Genomic DNA, 16,096 nt, shown 5'->3' with positions numbered 1-16,096 from the left:
GTAAGAACTTCTCCTAGAATTTTGCGAAGATTTTTTTCAACCGTTCTCCAGAATTCTGGAAGGAACTCCTGGATGAAACCCTAGAACATTTTCTAGAAAAAACTTCCTAGAAACGTTCCGAAGGAAGTTCTAAACATAAGCATTGATAACCGTGCAATTCGTAGCTGCTACTACGTGATTGACCAGAATAATCGAAGTTGCACAAGGAACCAAGAGATGTAGCTTGGAAGTAGCTTACCATCTTCAATGTAAACTTTCGAGAACTCCAAACATTAAAAAGTCAAGGGAAGGGAAGGAATGTTAGAGTGACAACCAATTGTTACATGGGACCGAGCTCACCTCTGCATCTCCTTGGTTGTCATGGGAAGGAGTTTTGTAAGTGGGGAGGGATGATAGCTGCAAGTTCAGGATTCACCTTGGCAATTGATGCGATTTATGCAACCTCAGTTCAAAAAATACCTATCTGTACTCTAAAGACAACGTGAACATACTGTAAGTCGATACTTTATGCAGCGAACCATTCAAAGGTTATTTTTATAATTATAAAATCAGGTAAATAGAAGGTATGAGGTTTTAAATGTTAATGTACAAGAGTTACATTTCCACCGTTTCATGATAAAAATACGTTTCATAATATATTGTACATTTGAAATAAAAGCATGGAGCGAGCTCACCAAATTGATCATCCTTGATTAATCAGCTGTGAGCTACTTTAATCAGCATGCTCATTTCACAAAAGCAAAATATCACTCTGCAACGCGGAAACCTAAACTCAGAGAACGCGTGCAAACTAAAACAAGAAAAAAAAACTTTAGCGACGATGCAATAAAAAAAACGATGGTGAAGATGAAATGAACCCAAAACTCAAACCCTCAAGAACACAAATTTGGAAAACCATACAGCGACTCAAGCAGAAAATTTGTCCGATTGGTCACTACCTGAGACGAGATTCGCGAAGATGGTCTTCTTTTTCTGTGATTGCTGAGTTTTTTTCTTATTCCACTTTGTGTTTATACCAATTATGCGCAAGCCGTTCAAATCCTCACATGAACCTCTCAGCAAAAAATGATTGATTTTGCATCACATCGAATCATAAATAGCCATTTGAGTAAAATGTCATGCCAGCAAACGTAGCGGACATTAGAAATAATTAATCTTCTGCTTAGATTTATCAGCAACTTTGGAAAAAATTGCTTCGCTGACTGAGGTTTTCAATAACAATTTACTTTGAACACAATACTTTTCACTTTTTCAGCCATAAAAACGGCGAGCTGCATTTGACGTTTCGTGAGAGGGGAATCTGGGCTGCATATGACGTTGATATTTTTCCTCTTCGCGAATCTCTCTCAGGTCACTACCAGCGAGTACCCGATCAAGCTCTCAGTCCGGCTCTCCAGATCCGCGCTCCTGAAAATTTGAAAAATGAACCTTCTGCTTGGGCTTTAACGAAGCACTGTCCAGTAGAATGCGTGCTGAATAAACTGACTTATTTCCGCTGCTGCCTACTGCGATCTTTTCAGAAAGATGTTCTATAGAGGAATTCTAAATGGAATTCCAAATAAAGTTCCTAAGAAAATTCCGAAAAAAAATCCAATGGAAATTCCAAAGGCAAATCCACAAAAAAATTCGAAGGAAATTACGGGAATTCCGATGGAAGTTCCGATGGAAAGAAATGTCAGTGGAAATGCCGAAGTAAAATCCAAAGGAAATTGCAATAGAAATGCCGAAGGAAATTACAATGGAAATGCCAAAGAAAATACTGGAGGAAATTCCGGTGCAAGTTTTAAAGGGAATTCTAAAGAAAATTCCAAAGGAAAGCCCGATGAAAATGGCAAAAGAAAATACACCCGATTCTGTTTTTGCTGCACACCGTGCAAAACAAGTTTTCAGTTAAAAATTTCAAAAACCGTGCAAAAAAGGTAACACCATTTCTCGACGTTTCATGCAAAAATAAGGTTTTGGCGGAAAAAAAATGTATGGAAACTTTTTTTGCACGGCCGTGTAAAAATAATCCGTGCAAAAACAGAATCGGGTGTGCAAAGGAAATTCCGAAGGAAGATGCCGAATAAAATTCCAATGGAAATGCCAAAGCAAATAAAAAAAAAATTGCTAAGGATGTTCCAAAGGAAATTCCGATGGAAATGCCGCAGTCAAATCCAAATGATGTCCCAAAGAAAATTTCAAAGGAAATAACGAAGAAAATGTCAAAGATAATTCCAGAGAAAATTCGGAAGGAAATTCCGAAGGTAATTCTAATGAAAATTCCTACCGAATTCCGATGGAAATGCAGAAGTAAAATTCAAAGGAAATTCCAAAAAAAGTTTCATAGAAAATTCCAAAGGAAACTCCAAAAGATATTCCGATGGAAGTTCCAAAGCAAATTCCTATGGAAATTTCAAAGGAAAAAGAAATTCTTGATGAAATTTCAAAAGATCCGATACAAATTCAGAAGGAAATTACGATGGAAATGCCAAAGGAAATTCCGAAGTAAATCCCAAAAGAAATTCTAAAGGAAATTTTAAAGATACGTCCAAAGAAAATTCTTTAAAAAAACAGGGAATTCCGAAGTAAATTAAAAGAAAATTCCGAAAGAAATCCCAAAGAAAAATTCCAAACTCAAAAGAAATTCTCAAGGAAATTCCAAAGAAAATCCAAAAGAAATTGTGAGGAAAATACAAAAATTCAAAGGAAATCCGAAAGAAAATTCCGAAGAAATTTCCAAGGGCTTTTTTAAAGACAATTCCGAAAGATAATCCAAAGAAAGTTTTGAACGAAACTCCGATGGTAGTTCCAAAAAAAAAATGAAGTAAATTCCGGAACATACCGAAAGAATTTCCCGAAGGTACTTCCTGAAGCTTCCTGGATGAATTACCTGTAAGAACTTTTGGAGGAATCTCATGGATATACTACCAGAAGGAACTGCCGCAGAAACTACCCAAAAGAACTTTCAGAGGAACTTTTTGATGGAACTTTCAGTACGAACTTTTCCGATATACATCTTGAAGTGATGGATTACATAAATGAAATCTTGAAAGACAACCAGAAGAAATAACTGAAGAAATCTGCAATGACTCAAAAAAAAAAAAAAAAGAAAACTGGAATTACTCAAAAAATCCCAGAAAGAGTTTCTAACAGAATCGCGGAGGAATTTCTAGAAGCATCCCTGGAAAAATTATTTGACGAAGTTTTAGAGGAATTCCAGAAATCATACATCAATCCCTGGAGGAATTTTATTTTAAATATTCTTCAAAAATTAAAGGAGCATTGAAACTATTACATGAGTAATATCTGTAGGAATCCTTGAAGAAATTTCAAGTAAATTCTCTGGAGGAATTTCTGAGAGAACTTAGAATGAATTTTCCTAGAATGAATGTCGGTAGAAGGTCCTGGAGGATCCTTCGAGCTTCTAGAGAAATCTTTACAGAATTCCTGTAGAAATCTCTGCGAAAAATTCTTGAAGTAATCTCTGCTTGAACTTATGTAGGAATCTTTCGAAAATCTTTCAGGAATCACTTATGAAATACCTGAAGGAAAATAATGAGTGATTTATGGAGAACCCCTGGTAGAATTCGAGGAGTCCCATGTAGGATTTCTTTTGAAAATTATGCAGGAATCCTTGGACATTTGGTTACATTTCTGGAAAAATCTGTGGTGCAATTTTTGAAGGAATACCTAATTTGATTCAGGAGAAATTCCTAAAATTAAGCAGAAATCCTAGGTGAAACTTTTGCCCTTGTGTTATTTATGAAGAGCTCCTGTGAAAATCCTGAAGAATTTCTGGAGGAGTACCGGGTATAATTTCAGGAGGAATCAGGAGAATTCCTCTACGTATTCCACCAGCGGAAATTGTATTGATTCCTAATAATCGGAAACGGTTTGAGGTATCCGGATTTCAGTGTTTGGTCCGATCCCATGCTCAATCGATTACCATCCGATGCCGATGATTTCCAACGCCATCCAGTGCAGCATCCTGCAACCTGACTTGCAAGTTCATTATGCACTAGTTCCTCCATCAACGAGTGCAGCATCACAACTATCCGCTACGCTTTTTCCACAACCGCATTCTCCGAGACATTTTCCCAACGAAAAAAAAACACTGGTAGCTTCTGCAGACGAAGCTGGAAATTCTGGGCGAGAAATGAAAAAAAGTCAATAAGTAAAAAAAGTAAGTAAAGCTCTCAGTAACTGTGGAACTGAAACTGAAACCAGACTCTGTTCCAGTGGGACCGTAATGCCACGAAATGGAAGAAGCTTTTTTTGTAGGTTAAGGTAAGCGTATTTCGTTGGTATGTATAAACGCCACAACATCCCTTTCCTCCACATCGAAACGATCGAGTAAAGAGAAGGCAACACCATCGATGTCAATCCTTCTATTTTGTGACTATAGCTACTGTTCAACCGTTTAACATGGATAGAGATAGATATAAGTTGCACAGGTTCGAAAATATTGTTGGCGTTGAAATGATCCGGCCTCTTGCCAAGCCTTTTTATGAGACGAATAATTCTTCCCACAGTTCACCACCTTCTACACCCAACCAACAGTCGTAAGATTTTAATACAATTCTGCATAAAAATATTACAAAACTTGTATAATATCATTACATAGATAATAAAAGTTCTAATACAGCGTTTGTATTGAAACCTTATATTTTCAATAAATCAACAGATTTTGTATTATGTTTTGTTTTGGGTGCACTACATACGATTGTTCTTGATTCTGTTTCCAGCATAAAGGAACTAATCTACCCGATTGTGATAATCACAAGAGAGGAACAATATTATTGTGCAGTGAGCCGACCGATTGTGGTGTTTTAGGATTTGGGGTTGATGGATTATTAGTGCGAAGTAGTCAAGCGCACTTGATGGTCCTTCTGCTGTTGCTTGGTTTGCATACCTACTAGACCTATTCATATTTTCAAAAATGTCTGAAAACTCCCCAGTCAACCAAAACTTTGATTTTTCATTGCGAAATGAACTTCTGGCCAAAATTTCACTCAATTTAGAGTAAATTTAGTTGTGCTTCAAATCAATTATGTGTTTTTGGGCTATTTTCAAGCTTTAAAAAATCATAACTACCGAACGAAACATCAAAATCTATCGGAAATACTTCTACATAGTAGTTCATCCAATTCTACGAACTTTTGCCGAACACACTTTTATGATTGGAGCAAGTTTTAACATAGTTTGGTTGAGGTTTGTATCTCGAGGTTCTTGAAAATCTCTTTTTTCGGGAATTGTTTTCACTGAATACCATGCCTGCATGAAAATTTCGGATTTTTAATTTCCAGGCATGATGACAATGCATATCTAAAAGTCAATCCCGTTCAAAGTAACCATCGGTCTTACGAAAATAAATTGTAAAAAATAGGTAATTCTGAAGCACATTTGTAAATCCACTGTGGGTGAGCCAAGAGCACCACCGTGAGCTTCAATGAATACAAAAAATGAACACGTTAGCACTGCCTTTTCTCAGTCGATGATGATGATTGTTTTCAAATCGTTCTAAATGATCAGTGAAATGCGATCAAAACAATCATCACTCGGAAAGAAAAAGCAATGCTAACTTGTTCAATTCATTCGTTTCCGGTACATGTGTCATGCATGATTTAACTATCATCAGGTTGCGATGCGGTGCTCGATCTTTGGGCATTTATTATAATTTATTGCCTTTAGCAACATGTAATCTGTTGATGGTCAATGAATTCATAAACGTATTATGTTTGATTCCCGTTGACTAGGGCCTAAAAAATAATACCAATGCATGTTTTATATACCATGTATATTGAGAAAACTGTAATTTTTGGGTACAGCGGAGTACAAATTTGGATCAAACAATGTTAAAACTCAATTTAATCTTATTAGCGTGTTCGACAAACTTTAACAGAATAGAATTAGCTTTCAAATAGTGGTTTTGATTTCCCACATGCTAGTTATGATTTTTCAAACCCTGCAATAAGCCCAAAAACACATTTTCAACTTGAAGCATACTGAAATCTTTATCAAATGAGCTGAAAATTTGACCAGACATTGTTCTTAGCATGAGAATTCCGAATACTGCTTGACCGTTAGATTTCAAGACATTTTTTAAAATATGAACAGGTCTAATACCTACCTATGGGCGCTTATAGTACGCGTGTGACTAACGTAATCCGTCTCCATCAAATTGTGATTTCGTGATGGGCACGTGGAACACGCAGGGCTGGTAGCAGAGGTCTCTGGTGTCATTTTTTTTTTCTTATTCTGCTTTCTGTGAATATTGGTGCACATTAGACCCACAGACAAACAGACGTAACACGTAGAACAAATCTCGATACAAATCATAGTCACGAGGACATGTACGCCCAATGCTAGAATTAGTGTATTTGGCCAACGGGCCAACAGATGGCGGTAGTGTGTAAACGTCAAACGCGAACAAAAACGATGCGATCGCTGCGGGTGGCGGATTGGCCACCTACCATATTTTTGAATCGACCGTTAAAAAGGTGGTCGATGGACAATGATGAGAGTGTGACGTCTGTTTGTCTATGTTAGACCTATTCATATTTTAAAAAATGTCGGGAGATCTACCAGTCAACCAATATTTAGATTTTTCATGTTGAAATGAACTTCTGGTCAAAATTTCAATCGATTTGGAGAAAAATTAGGTGTGGTCTAATTTCAATGTATAAAAAATCATAACTACCGAACGGAACACCAAAAATTATTGGAAATACCTCTACACAGTAGTTGATTCAATTCTACGAACTTTTGTCGAACACAATTTTACGATTGGTGCAAGTTTTAACATAGTTTGGTTGACGTTTGTGCTTCGAGGTTCTTGAAAATCACTATTTTCAGGAAGTGTTCTCTCTAAAAAACATACCTGTATGAAAATTTCGGAATTTAATTTCCAGAACATGACTACGCATATCTATAACTCAATCCCGTTGAAAGTTACAAGTTATCTTACAAAAATAAATTTTAAAAAAATAGGAAATTAGGAAGCACATATGTGAAACCGCTGTGGGGGAGCAAAGATCACCATCGTGAGCTTTGAGGAATGTGAAAAATGAACACGTTAGCACTGCTTTTTCTCAGTCGATGATGATGATTATTTTCAAATTGTTCTGAATCGTCAATGAAATGCGATCAAAACAATCATCAATCGGAAAGAAAAAGCAATGCTAACGTGTTCAATTCATTCATTCGTTGGTGCATGTGTCATGCGTGATTTAACTATAATCAGGTTGCGATGCAGTGCTCGATCTTTGGACATTTTTTGTAATTTATTCCCTTAGGTAACATGTAAGCTGTTAATGGTTAATGAATTCATAGCTTTAGAATGTTCTATTTCCGTTGACTATGGTCTGAAAAAATAATGTCAATGTGTGTTTTTTGTACCCTATATACAGTGAAACCTCCATGAGTCGATATTGAAGGGACCATCGACTCATGGAAATATCGAGTCATGGAACAGAAATCCTTTGGGAAGCTGCTTCTAGGGACCATCATAGTAACCATGAAATTTTGTTTTTAGTATGGTTCCATTAGTCGATATCGAGTCATGGAACATCGACTCATGGAGGTATCACTGTATTCAAAAAACTGTGATTTAAGGGTACTGTGGAGAACAAATCTCAATTAAACAATGTTAAAACTCAATTTGATTTTATTAGCGTGTTCGACAAACTTTAACAGAATAGAATTAGCTTTCAAATAGTGGTAATAGCAAGTGGTTTTGATTTTCCAAATGCTAGTTATGATTTTTCAAACCTTGATATAAGCTCAAAAAACACATTTTCAACTTGAAGCATATTGAAATGTTTATCAAATGAGCTGAAAAATTGATCAGAGATTGTTCTTAGCATGATAATTCGGAATACTGCTTGACCGGTAGATTTCCAGATATTTTTTCAAATATGAACGGGTCTAGTGCACATTTTTCTATAGGCTCCAGTAGATGGCCTTAAGCGACTATTTCACAGGTTCTTCAGCAATTTCTCCTGAGATTCCTCGCGAGAAAGCTTTAGGAATTCTTCTAATGTTTTCTCCACGATTTCTTCTGAAACACTTTCAGAAACAGATCCCCCTAGAAATTCCTCCACAAAATCTGCTAGAAACTACTCAGCAATTTTCCAAGGGGTGATTGGAGGAATTCCTCCTAGGAAATCGTTGAGAGCTTCCAGTAATTACTACACACTTAAAATAAATCGCAGTATCCTGTGAAATAAATCACCGAAATTGAACTGTAAACAGTAAAAATACAGATTTTCCTGTGAAATCTACTATTCTACCGACAAAATCCGTGAAATCAGCTATTTTACCGGAAAAAAATCGGTGAAATCTACTATTTTACCGGAAAAAATCCGTAAAACAAACCATTTTACTGTAAACCTGTGAAATACTAACGAACAGTTCGGTAAAAGCATTACTTTCACTGAACTTCTGTGAAATCGTGTGACAGTCGCTCTGGCAGGCATGAGCTTCCTTTTGTTTCAGTTTTTGCACACCACTTACAAGCAGTGTAAGCTGGCTTAGTGGTAGCAAGCCTGCTTCCTGATCGGCAGGTCGGTAGTTCGATTCCCGGTTGAACCATTTTCTTGTTTTTCTTAATGATTGTGTTCATCGATTTTACAGATTGTTCGGTGATTTTTCACCGAACCTTCAGCTGTTGAGATTACGGTGAAATTTCCCACTTTAGTGAACTCTGAAAAATTTTGGTATGCTTTTCAGCTTGTTTTGGTGATTTCAGGACCCTTAAGGGCAAAAAATCACCTCAAAATTGCGATATCTCCACTCCTTTAGATGATATTTGACGAAATATATTTTATGCATGCGATCTTTGACCCTTGAATAGGATACGTGGCTGATTACTATGAACCCGAATAAGCATATGAATAGCTGCGGAGAATTCCTATGCTAGTAGAATGGAATAAAGAGCAAAGAAGAATGAGAGAAAGACTAAAGAACACAGAAAATGTAAGGCGGGGTGGGTTAAACAGGTGGGAAGGTGAAACTAGTGATATCTTGAGTGTAACTGAGGAATCTTGAAAAAATCTCGATTTTACCCAATGGATAAAAGTTCCAGTAGAAAACGATGATTATATTGACTTCTATTTAATATTATCTAGTTCAGAAATATTTCGAACAATTTTTCTTCAAGTAGGGGAAGAGCACCAATTTTTGAACCATCTCTAGTTTTCGACCCATGCATACGATTTTAGATTACTCTTTATGGAAAAATTATAGTAACGGCTAAAATGTCATCAACTCCATGCGAAGTTTCATCATTATTCTCCTGGTAGATATAGATCAATGCATATCCACTGGTTGTGTTTTTCTTTCAGAATGAAGATAGCAATTTATCGAAAGGGAACGTAGCAAAATATACATCCTGGAAATTCAGCCTCACGCAGTATCTATTAAGTTCATAACCAATTTATATAATTATTTATATATACATAGGACATCCTGTGAAAATTCCGTCATGTTGCTCTGTCACAATTCCTAAAAAAAATGTTTCAGAACTGTGAAGACTTAATTTTGGTTTTATTCGAGAGGTTTTCAACCTGAAGTGCTTTATCTCTTGCACCCTTTATAAGTTCGTGCACTTATATACATCGATTTCAAATACAGATGTAGAACGATGTATTGAACTTCAACTGCATTTTTGTTTGCCCGAAGTTGTGTTGAAGGTGTTGTGGCGAAAGTGAAGTATTGGAAGCCCAAACGCAAATAATTGCTGAAATGGCATCCTAATCCAAAAATTCCTGTGGAAATTCTAAGAGGAAGTGTTATTGCTAGAAAGCAGAAATCGTTTATGGATTTACCTAATAAGGATATATTGTGCGGGATTCAAATTCGAACACCTAAGAAATGAATCTAAACCCTTCCACTTCATAAAAAACTCCTTCTATTTGTATGAAGTGTACGGATTTTGAGCCTGTATGGATTTAGGCCCCCTCTGTTATTTCTTTCAGATTATAAAAGCAATTGCAGGAGTTATATCAAACGGACATTCTAAAATACTATATTAGTGTTAAACTTGCATATAATCACATCTCATACATCCAACCGAGATATTTTCACGGTTCCGTAGTTGATTCTAATATAATATCATCAGTTACACCCTCTTACCTGTTTAACACACCCCACTTTACATTCTTCTGTGTTCTTTGTTCTTTCTCTCATTCTTCATTGCTCTTTGTTCCATTCTACTAGCAAAGGAATCCCCAGCTAGCTTCACCAAAAATTCTCATTTTTCACAGGATGTTATTTTGGGACCGATGATCATTTTCCACGTTGTAAATCCTGACTACGGAAGATTTTTGGAAATAAGCCCCACCCTATTCTTATAGGCATTTTCATAGAGATGCCTTCAATTTATCCACGGTTTCTCCAGGAATTACTCCAGGGATTATTTCAAGAAATGTATTAGTAACTCTTCTTAAAGTTTCTGAATAAATTCGACCTGGAATCTTCATAAAATTATGTAAAATCTCCTTGGATATTTCAAAAGTTTATAAAGGTTTTACAGCAGTAAGCACCGCAGGATTTATTTAAGTATTTTTTCGGGCTTCCGTGGGATATTCTCTCAAGTATTTTTTCGGCAAATCCTACAGGGTATTACTCGGAGATTAGATTGATTCAATTGAGATTAGATATTCTTCAATCAATATCTAACCAATTGATTTAGAAAATCATCCAAGACTTCCACAAAAATCCAGAAGTTCTTTCAGAGATCCTTGCAAGAGTTCATCAAGGGTTATTTCAGAATTACAGATGTTCCATCAGAAATTACTTTACGATTTCCTTGATATGAACCTCTTGGATTTTTTCAGATTTGCTCCTATAATTTTGACCAAAATCCCTAACACTTCCCTGGAGATATCCCTGCCTGGAAAAATATTTGAAGTCTTCTTCGGGAAATTTCTCAAAGAACTTCTAGAGGAATCCCACATAAAATTTTAGGAGGAATCGTTGGATTGATTCCTGAAGGCATTCTTAATAAACTTCCAGCATCGTGATTTTAACGAAATCCTGAACGATAATTTTGGAGGAAATCCTGAGAAATCTCCGTCGGCATGGCTTGGAAAATTACTGGTAGAATTCTTGGAGGAAGTTCCAGCGAAACCTTAGTAAGTAATAAATAATAATTATTATTGGAAGAATAACTGGATGAATACTCGGAGAACAAGCACACTTAGAATTTATCACAGATTTCTGTGAAATTTGAAAACACTTTATCTCTATTTTCCACTAGTCATGTTTATTCAAATTTATAACAATAAAACTGATAACTACAGAAATTGGGGCCCAGATAGCCGTAGCGGTAAACGCGCAGCTATTCAGCATGACCATGCTGAGGGTCGTGAGTTCGAATCCCACTGGTCGAGGATCTTTTCTTAAAGGAAATTTTCTCGATTCCCAGGGCATAGAGTATCATCGTACCTGCCACACGATATACACATACAAAAATAATCAATCGTCAAAGAAAGCTCTCAGTTAATAACTGTGGAAGTGCTCATAAGAACACTAATCTGAGAAGCAGGCTTTGTCCCAGTTGGGACGTAACGCCAGAAAGAAGAAGAACTACAGAAATATCAACCACTTTAGACTTATTTTGGAAGTTCTATCCAAGGTTCTAACAACCTTATATTCTTAAATTGCAACACCATTTTTTCACTTTGTTTAACGTTCTTAGATTAAAAAAGACGGATTTCACACCAACTCGACAAAGGGATTGGCAGCACCCCTTCAGAATTCAATGAAACTTTCTGGGTGTGAAGACTATGTGAAACTAAGATACTTTACATACTTTGTTTTTTCAAAATTGATCTAGACTAACATTTGGAAAGGGTCAAAGTTTATTGTTACTTTTTTTATAAATCCGTATAACTCGAAAACGGTAAGACCTACAAAAAAGTGTTGTATGGAGGACTGTCGTGCAATTTCCTGACGTTTAAGAGAAAAATATTGAAAAAATAAAAACACATTTTCTACACTGAAAAAAAAATCAAAACTTTAAAGTCGATTTAAAAAAAAACGGCCATTTCAGATTTTGATCATCCTTAAGCAAAAAGTTGCGTAATTAAATTTACTAAAAGTCGTCCATACATTGCACATTGGGCATATTTTAGGGAAAAAAGTTTTTCTAACATAGAATTTTTTAAGTTTCAAAGTTTTTTTTACTTTTTTTATAAACCCGTATAACTCGAAAACGGTAAGACCGACAAAAAACTGTTGTATGGGGGACTGTCGTGAAATTTCCTGAAGTTTTAGAAAAAAAATATTGAAAAAATAAAAACACATTTTCTACACTGAAAAAAAAAATATTCAAAACTTTAAAGTCGATTTAAAAAAAAAACGGCCATTTCAGATTTTGATCATCCTTAAGCAAAAAGTTTCGTAATTAAATTTACTAAAAGTCGTCCATACATTGCAAATTGGGCATATTTTAGGGAAAAAAGTTTTTCTAACTTCGATTTTTTTAAGTCCAAAATGATTTTTTTATTTTTTTGTGTTTTTATTTGTTTAATATTTTTCTCTAAAACGTCAGGAAATTTCACGACAGTCCCCCATACAACACTTTTTTGTAGGTCTTACCGTTTTCGAGTTATACGGGTTTATAAAAAAAGTAAAAAAAAAACTTTGGGACTTAAAAAATTCGATGTTAGAAAAACTTTTTTCCCTAAAATATGCCCAATTTACAATGTATGGACGACTTTTAGTAAATTTAATTAAATGAAATCCGTCAGAAGTATTCTGGATCAGCCAGCGGTTGTCAATATGGCCGACAATTGATTTCACAGATTTTTGGTGAAAGTAGTGAACTGTTCCATCTTCACCGAACTAAATGTGAAAGTTCCACAAAATTTTGTGATTTATCGCCTATACAGAACATTTGGTAAATTTTTGACAGTTCAGTTGAAAACATTTGTGTTTCACCGAAAAATCCGTTAAATCATATTTCACTGAACTGAATCTGTGGATTATTTTACAGAATTCTGTGTTTAATTCTAAGTGTAAGGGAATTTATCGAAAAATTTCTTAAAGCAGCTATGAAGTTTCTTATAGATTTTTTGGCGTTATCTCTTGAAAAAATTCCAGGTTGAGTTCTTGAAAGTATCTAGAAAAAAATGTTGGAGGAATGAACTTTTGAAGAAATCTTTGGGCACATCTGAGTTTAGTTCTGATGCAACTTTTCGGAAGATAAACATAGCGAATTCAAACAGTTATAGCTGTTTTCTAAAAAGTCTCCACTTAAAATGAAAGCTCTACAATGTTTCTTTTTAAGCAGAATGATCACTACAGTAACTTTTTTCATTTTCGCAATAAAATTTTTCTTTGATTTTTGGTGGACAAAAAAAAACCTCTAAGGCATTTTTCCCATACCTCCTTCCCCCCTTTCGGGACGGACGATTTTACACCTTTATGATCAAATTTCTTTCGGTGTGTAATAACGCTCCAGAATGAATTGTGCTCTTCATGAGGTGTTAATGTAACTCATTGAATGTGGAGAACTGTAGATGGAGGGCAAGAAATTTGATCCCGAAAGATATATTGTAATTCTGAGTTCTTGTATGAAACAAGATGTATACAAAAACGATGCAACTTTCCGTCGGGATAAATTAGAGGTTTGGATCACACGAATGAAACAAAGCGGCAGAGTCGAATGATACCGGTCTCATCAACCAGAACTCTGTGGGCAATTGGAGGCCCGAGATCAACTTGAGTTGGATATGATATGGGATTATTAGTTTATATAAGGATATCACTATGAGTAACTCCTGTAGCACTATTCACGGTATGGTTTATGCAAATTCCTCCACAAATAATAAATAAATATAAATTCATAGGAGAATTCTTCCAAAAAAATCTACAAAAAATCTTCTAGGAGATACTACACTTTCCAAAACTCACAAGTCAGAAGTTTTTTCAGCGATCCTTGTACGAGCTTTGAATACGTCCTTTGAATAATTCCTGTAAGAACCTGTGAAGCATATCATTGCAGGAAGCTCATTTTTCGAAAGTTACAGGAAGGCTTATTTTTCGAAAGTTCTCAAAATCAAAAATTCGTCTGCTCTTCTGAGTTCTAATCACATAAACAGAGTAACCTCATAGTTTGAGCCAAGAATATTAAGATTTAGAGGTGGCGCAAGCGTCTTGAAGGCGAATTTGCAAGTTATAAAATATGACCTTCATTAAAGTTACCATAATTTAATTATTTTTGAAGTTTTAATACTATTCCCTTTATCGTTGCGTTTCAATATCCAACGCCTGACAGCGGATGGTGTAGCAGCGGACTACCATCAAAAGCTCGACGAGCGGATTAACGAAATCAACGAAAGCGTCAACCTTAGCGATCTGTGGGAGTCAGTCTACGGAGCGGTGAGCACAGTAGCGCGAGAAGTGGTAGGTACTGCTCAACGAAAACCAAGGAACGGTTGGTTCGACGAGGAGTGCCAGAGAATGACGTACGAGAAGAACTTGGCTAGCAGCCGGATGCTGGTGTCTGGTACCCGTCAGAGCAGAGAGCGGTACAAGGAAGCAAGGGCAGCCGAAAAACGGATCCACCGCAGAAAGAAAAAGGAGCATGAAGCAGCAGTAACTGTTCAGGCGCAATAAACTATGGAACAGAACGACATGCGACGGTTCTACGAATCCGTCAATGGTGTGCGGAGAAAAACAGCGCCGTCTCCCGCCATGTGCAACGACCGTGAAGGAAACTTGCTGACGGATAAAACAATGGTGGCCGCCAGGTGGAAAGAGTACTTCGAGATAACGGAAGTGGATCTGGTAGCAGAATCCAAATCGATGACGATGGATAGGCTGTGGAACCTCCAACGCTAGATGAGGTAAAGAAAGCTATCAATGGGCTGAAGAACAACAAGGCTGCAAGAACAACAAGGGAAGGACGAGCTCCCGGCCGAACCTCTCAAACACGGAAGTGAGCAGCTGCACAAACTCCTTCACCGTATCATTTCGAGGACATGGGAGGAAGAACAAATGCCTACTAGTTGGTTGGAATGTCTCATTTGCCCTTTGTACAAGAGAGGGCATCGACTGGAGTGCGCCCATTACCGAGGGATAACACTCCTTAATTCGGCGTACAAAATCATGTCTGGAATTCTGTTCAACAGATTGAGACCGTATGTCAACGATCAACGATGGATCAAATGTTTACCCGGCGTCAAATCCTAGATAAATTCCGGGAGTACAACTTGCAGACTCATCATCTGTTTGTAGATTTCAAAGCAACATACGATTCAGTGAAGAGAAACGAGTAGTGGAAAATTATGTCCGAACATGGCTTTCCGGCGAAGCTGATTAGACTGATTCGTGCAACGCTTGATGGATCGAAATCAAGTGTGCGGGTGGTGGACGAGACTTCGTTATCGTTCGTAACCTTAGATGGATTGAAACAGAGGGACGCTCTTTCTAACTTGCTGTTTATCATAGCGCTTGAATGTGCTATCAGGAGAGTCGGTTTGCAGAAAAGCGGTACCATTATCACAAGTTCTCATATGCTCCTTGGCTTTGCGGACGATATCGACATCTTTGGGATTGACCGTCGGGCAGTGGAAGAGGCGTTCGTGCCTTTCAAGAGGGAGACAGCGAGAATCGGGCTCACAATCAACACCACAAAAACGAAGTACATGATATCTGGTGGTCAACGTGGGTCCGGACGTGTTAGTGGTAGCGAAATGGTAGCTAGGTGGTGAAAAATTTGAAGTGGTGGAAGAATTTGTGTATCTTGGAACACTAGTGACATGCGATAATGATGTTACCCGCGAGGTGAAAAGACGTATTGCAGCTACGAGTCGGGCTTTCTACGGGTTCCGTAACCAGCTGAAGTCCCGTAGCCTGCAAACCAAAACAAAACTCGCGTTATACAAGACACTGATCCTTCCGGTTGTCCTATATGGCCATGAATCATGGACATTGAAGGAAGCCGACCGAAAAGCTTTCGGGGTGTTTGAACGTGCTGCGAATAATACTCGACGGGAAACTAGAAAACGGCATCTGGCGGCGACGCGTGAATCACGAGTTGTACCAAGCGTATAAAGAGACGGATATTGTCAAGCGCATAAAACTCGGCAGGCTGCGTTGAGCT

The sequence above is a fragment of the Aedes aegypti genome, chromosome 3 (assembly GCF_002204515.2).
Source record: "Aedes aegypti strain LVP_AGWG chromosome 3, AaegL5.0 Primary Assembly, whole genome shotgun sequence".
Taxonomy (NCBI): Eukaryota; Metazoa; Arthropoda; class Insecta; order Diptera; family Culicidae; genus Aedes; species Aedes aegypti.
The sequence above is the reverse complement of the archived record's forward strand: the minus strand, read 5'-3'. Positions refer to the sequence as shown.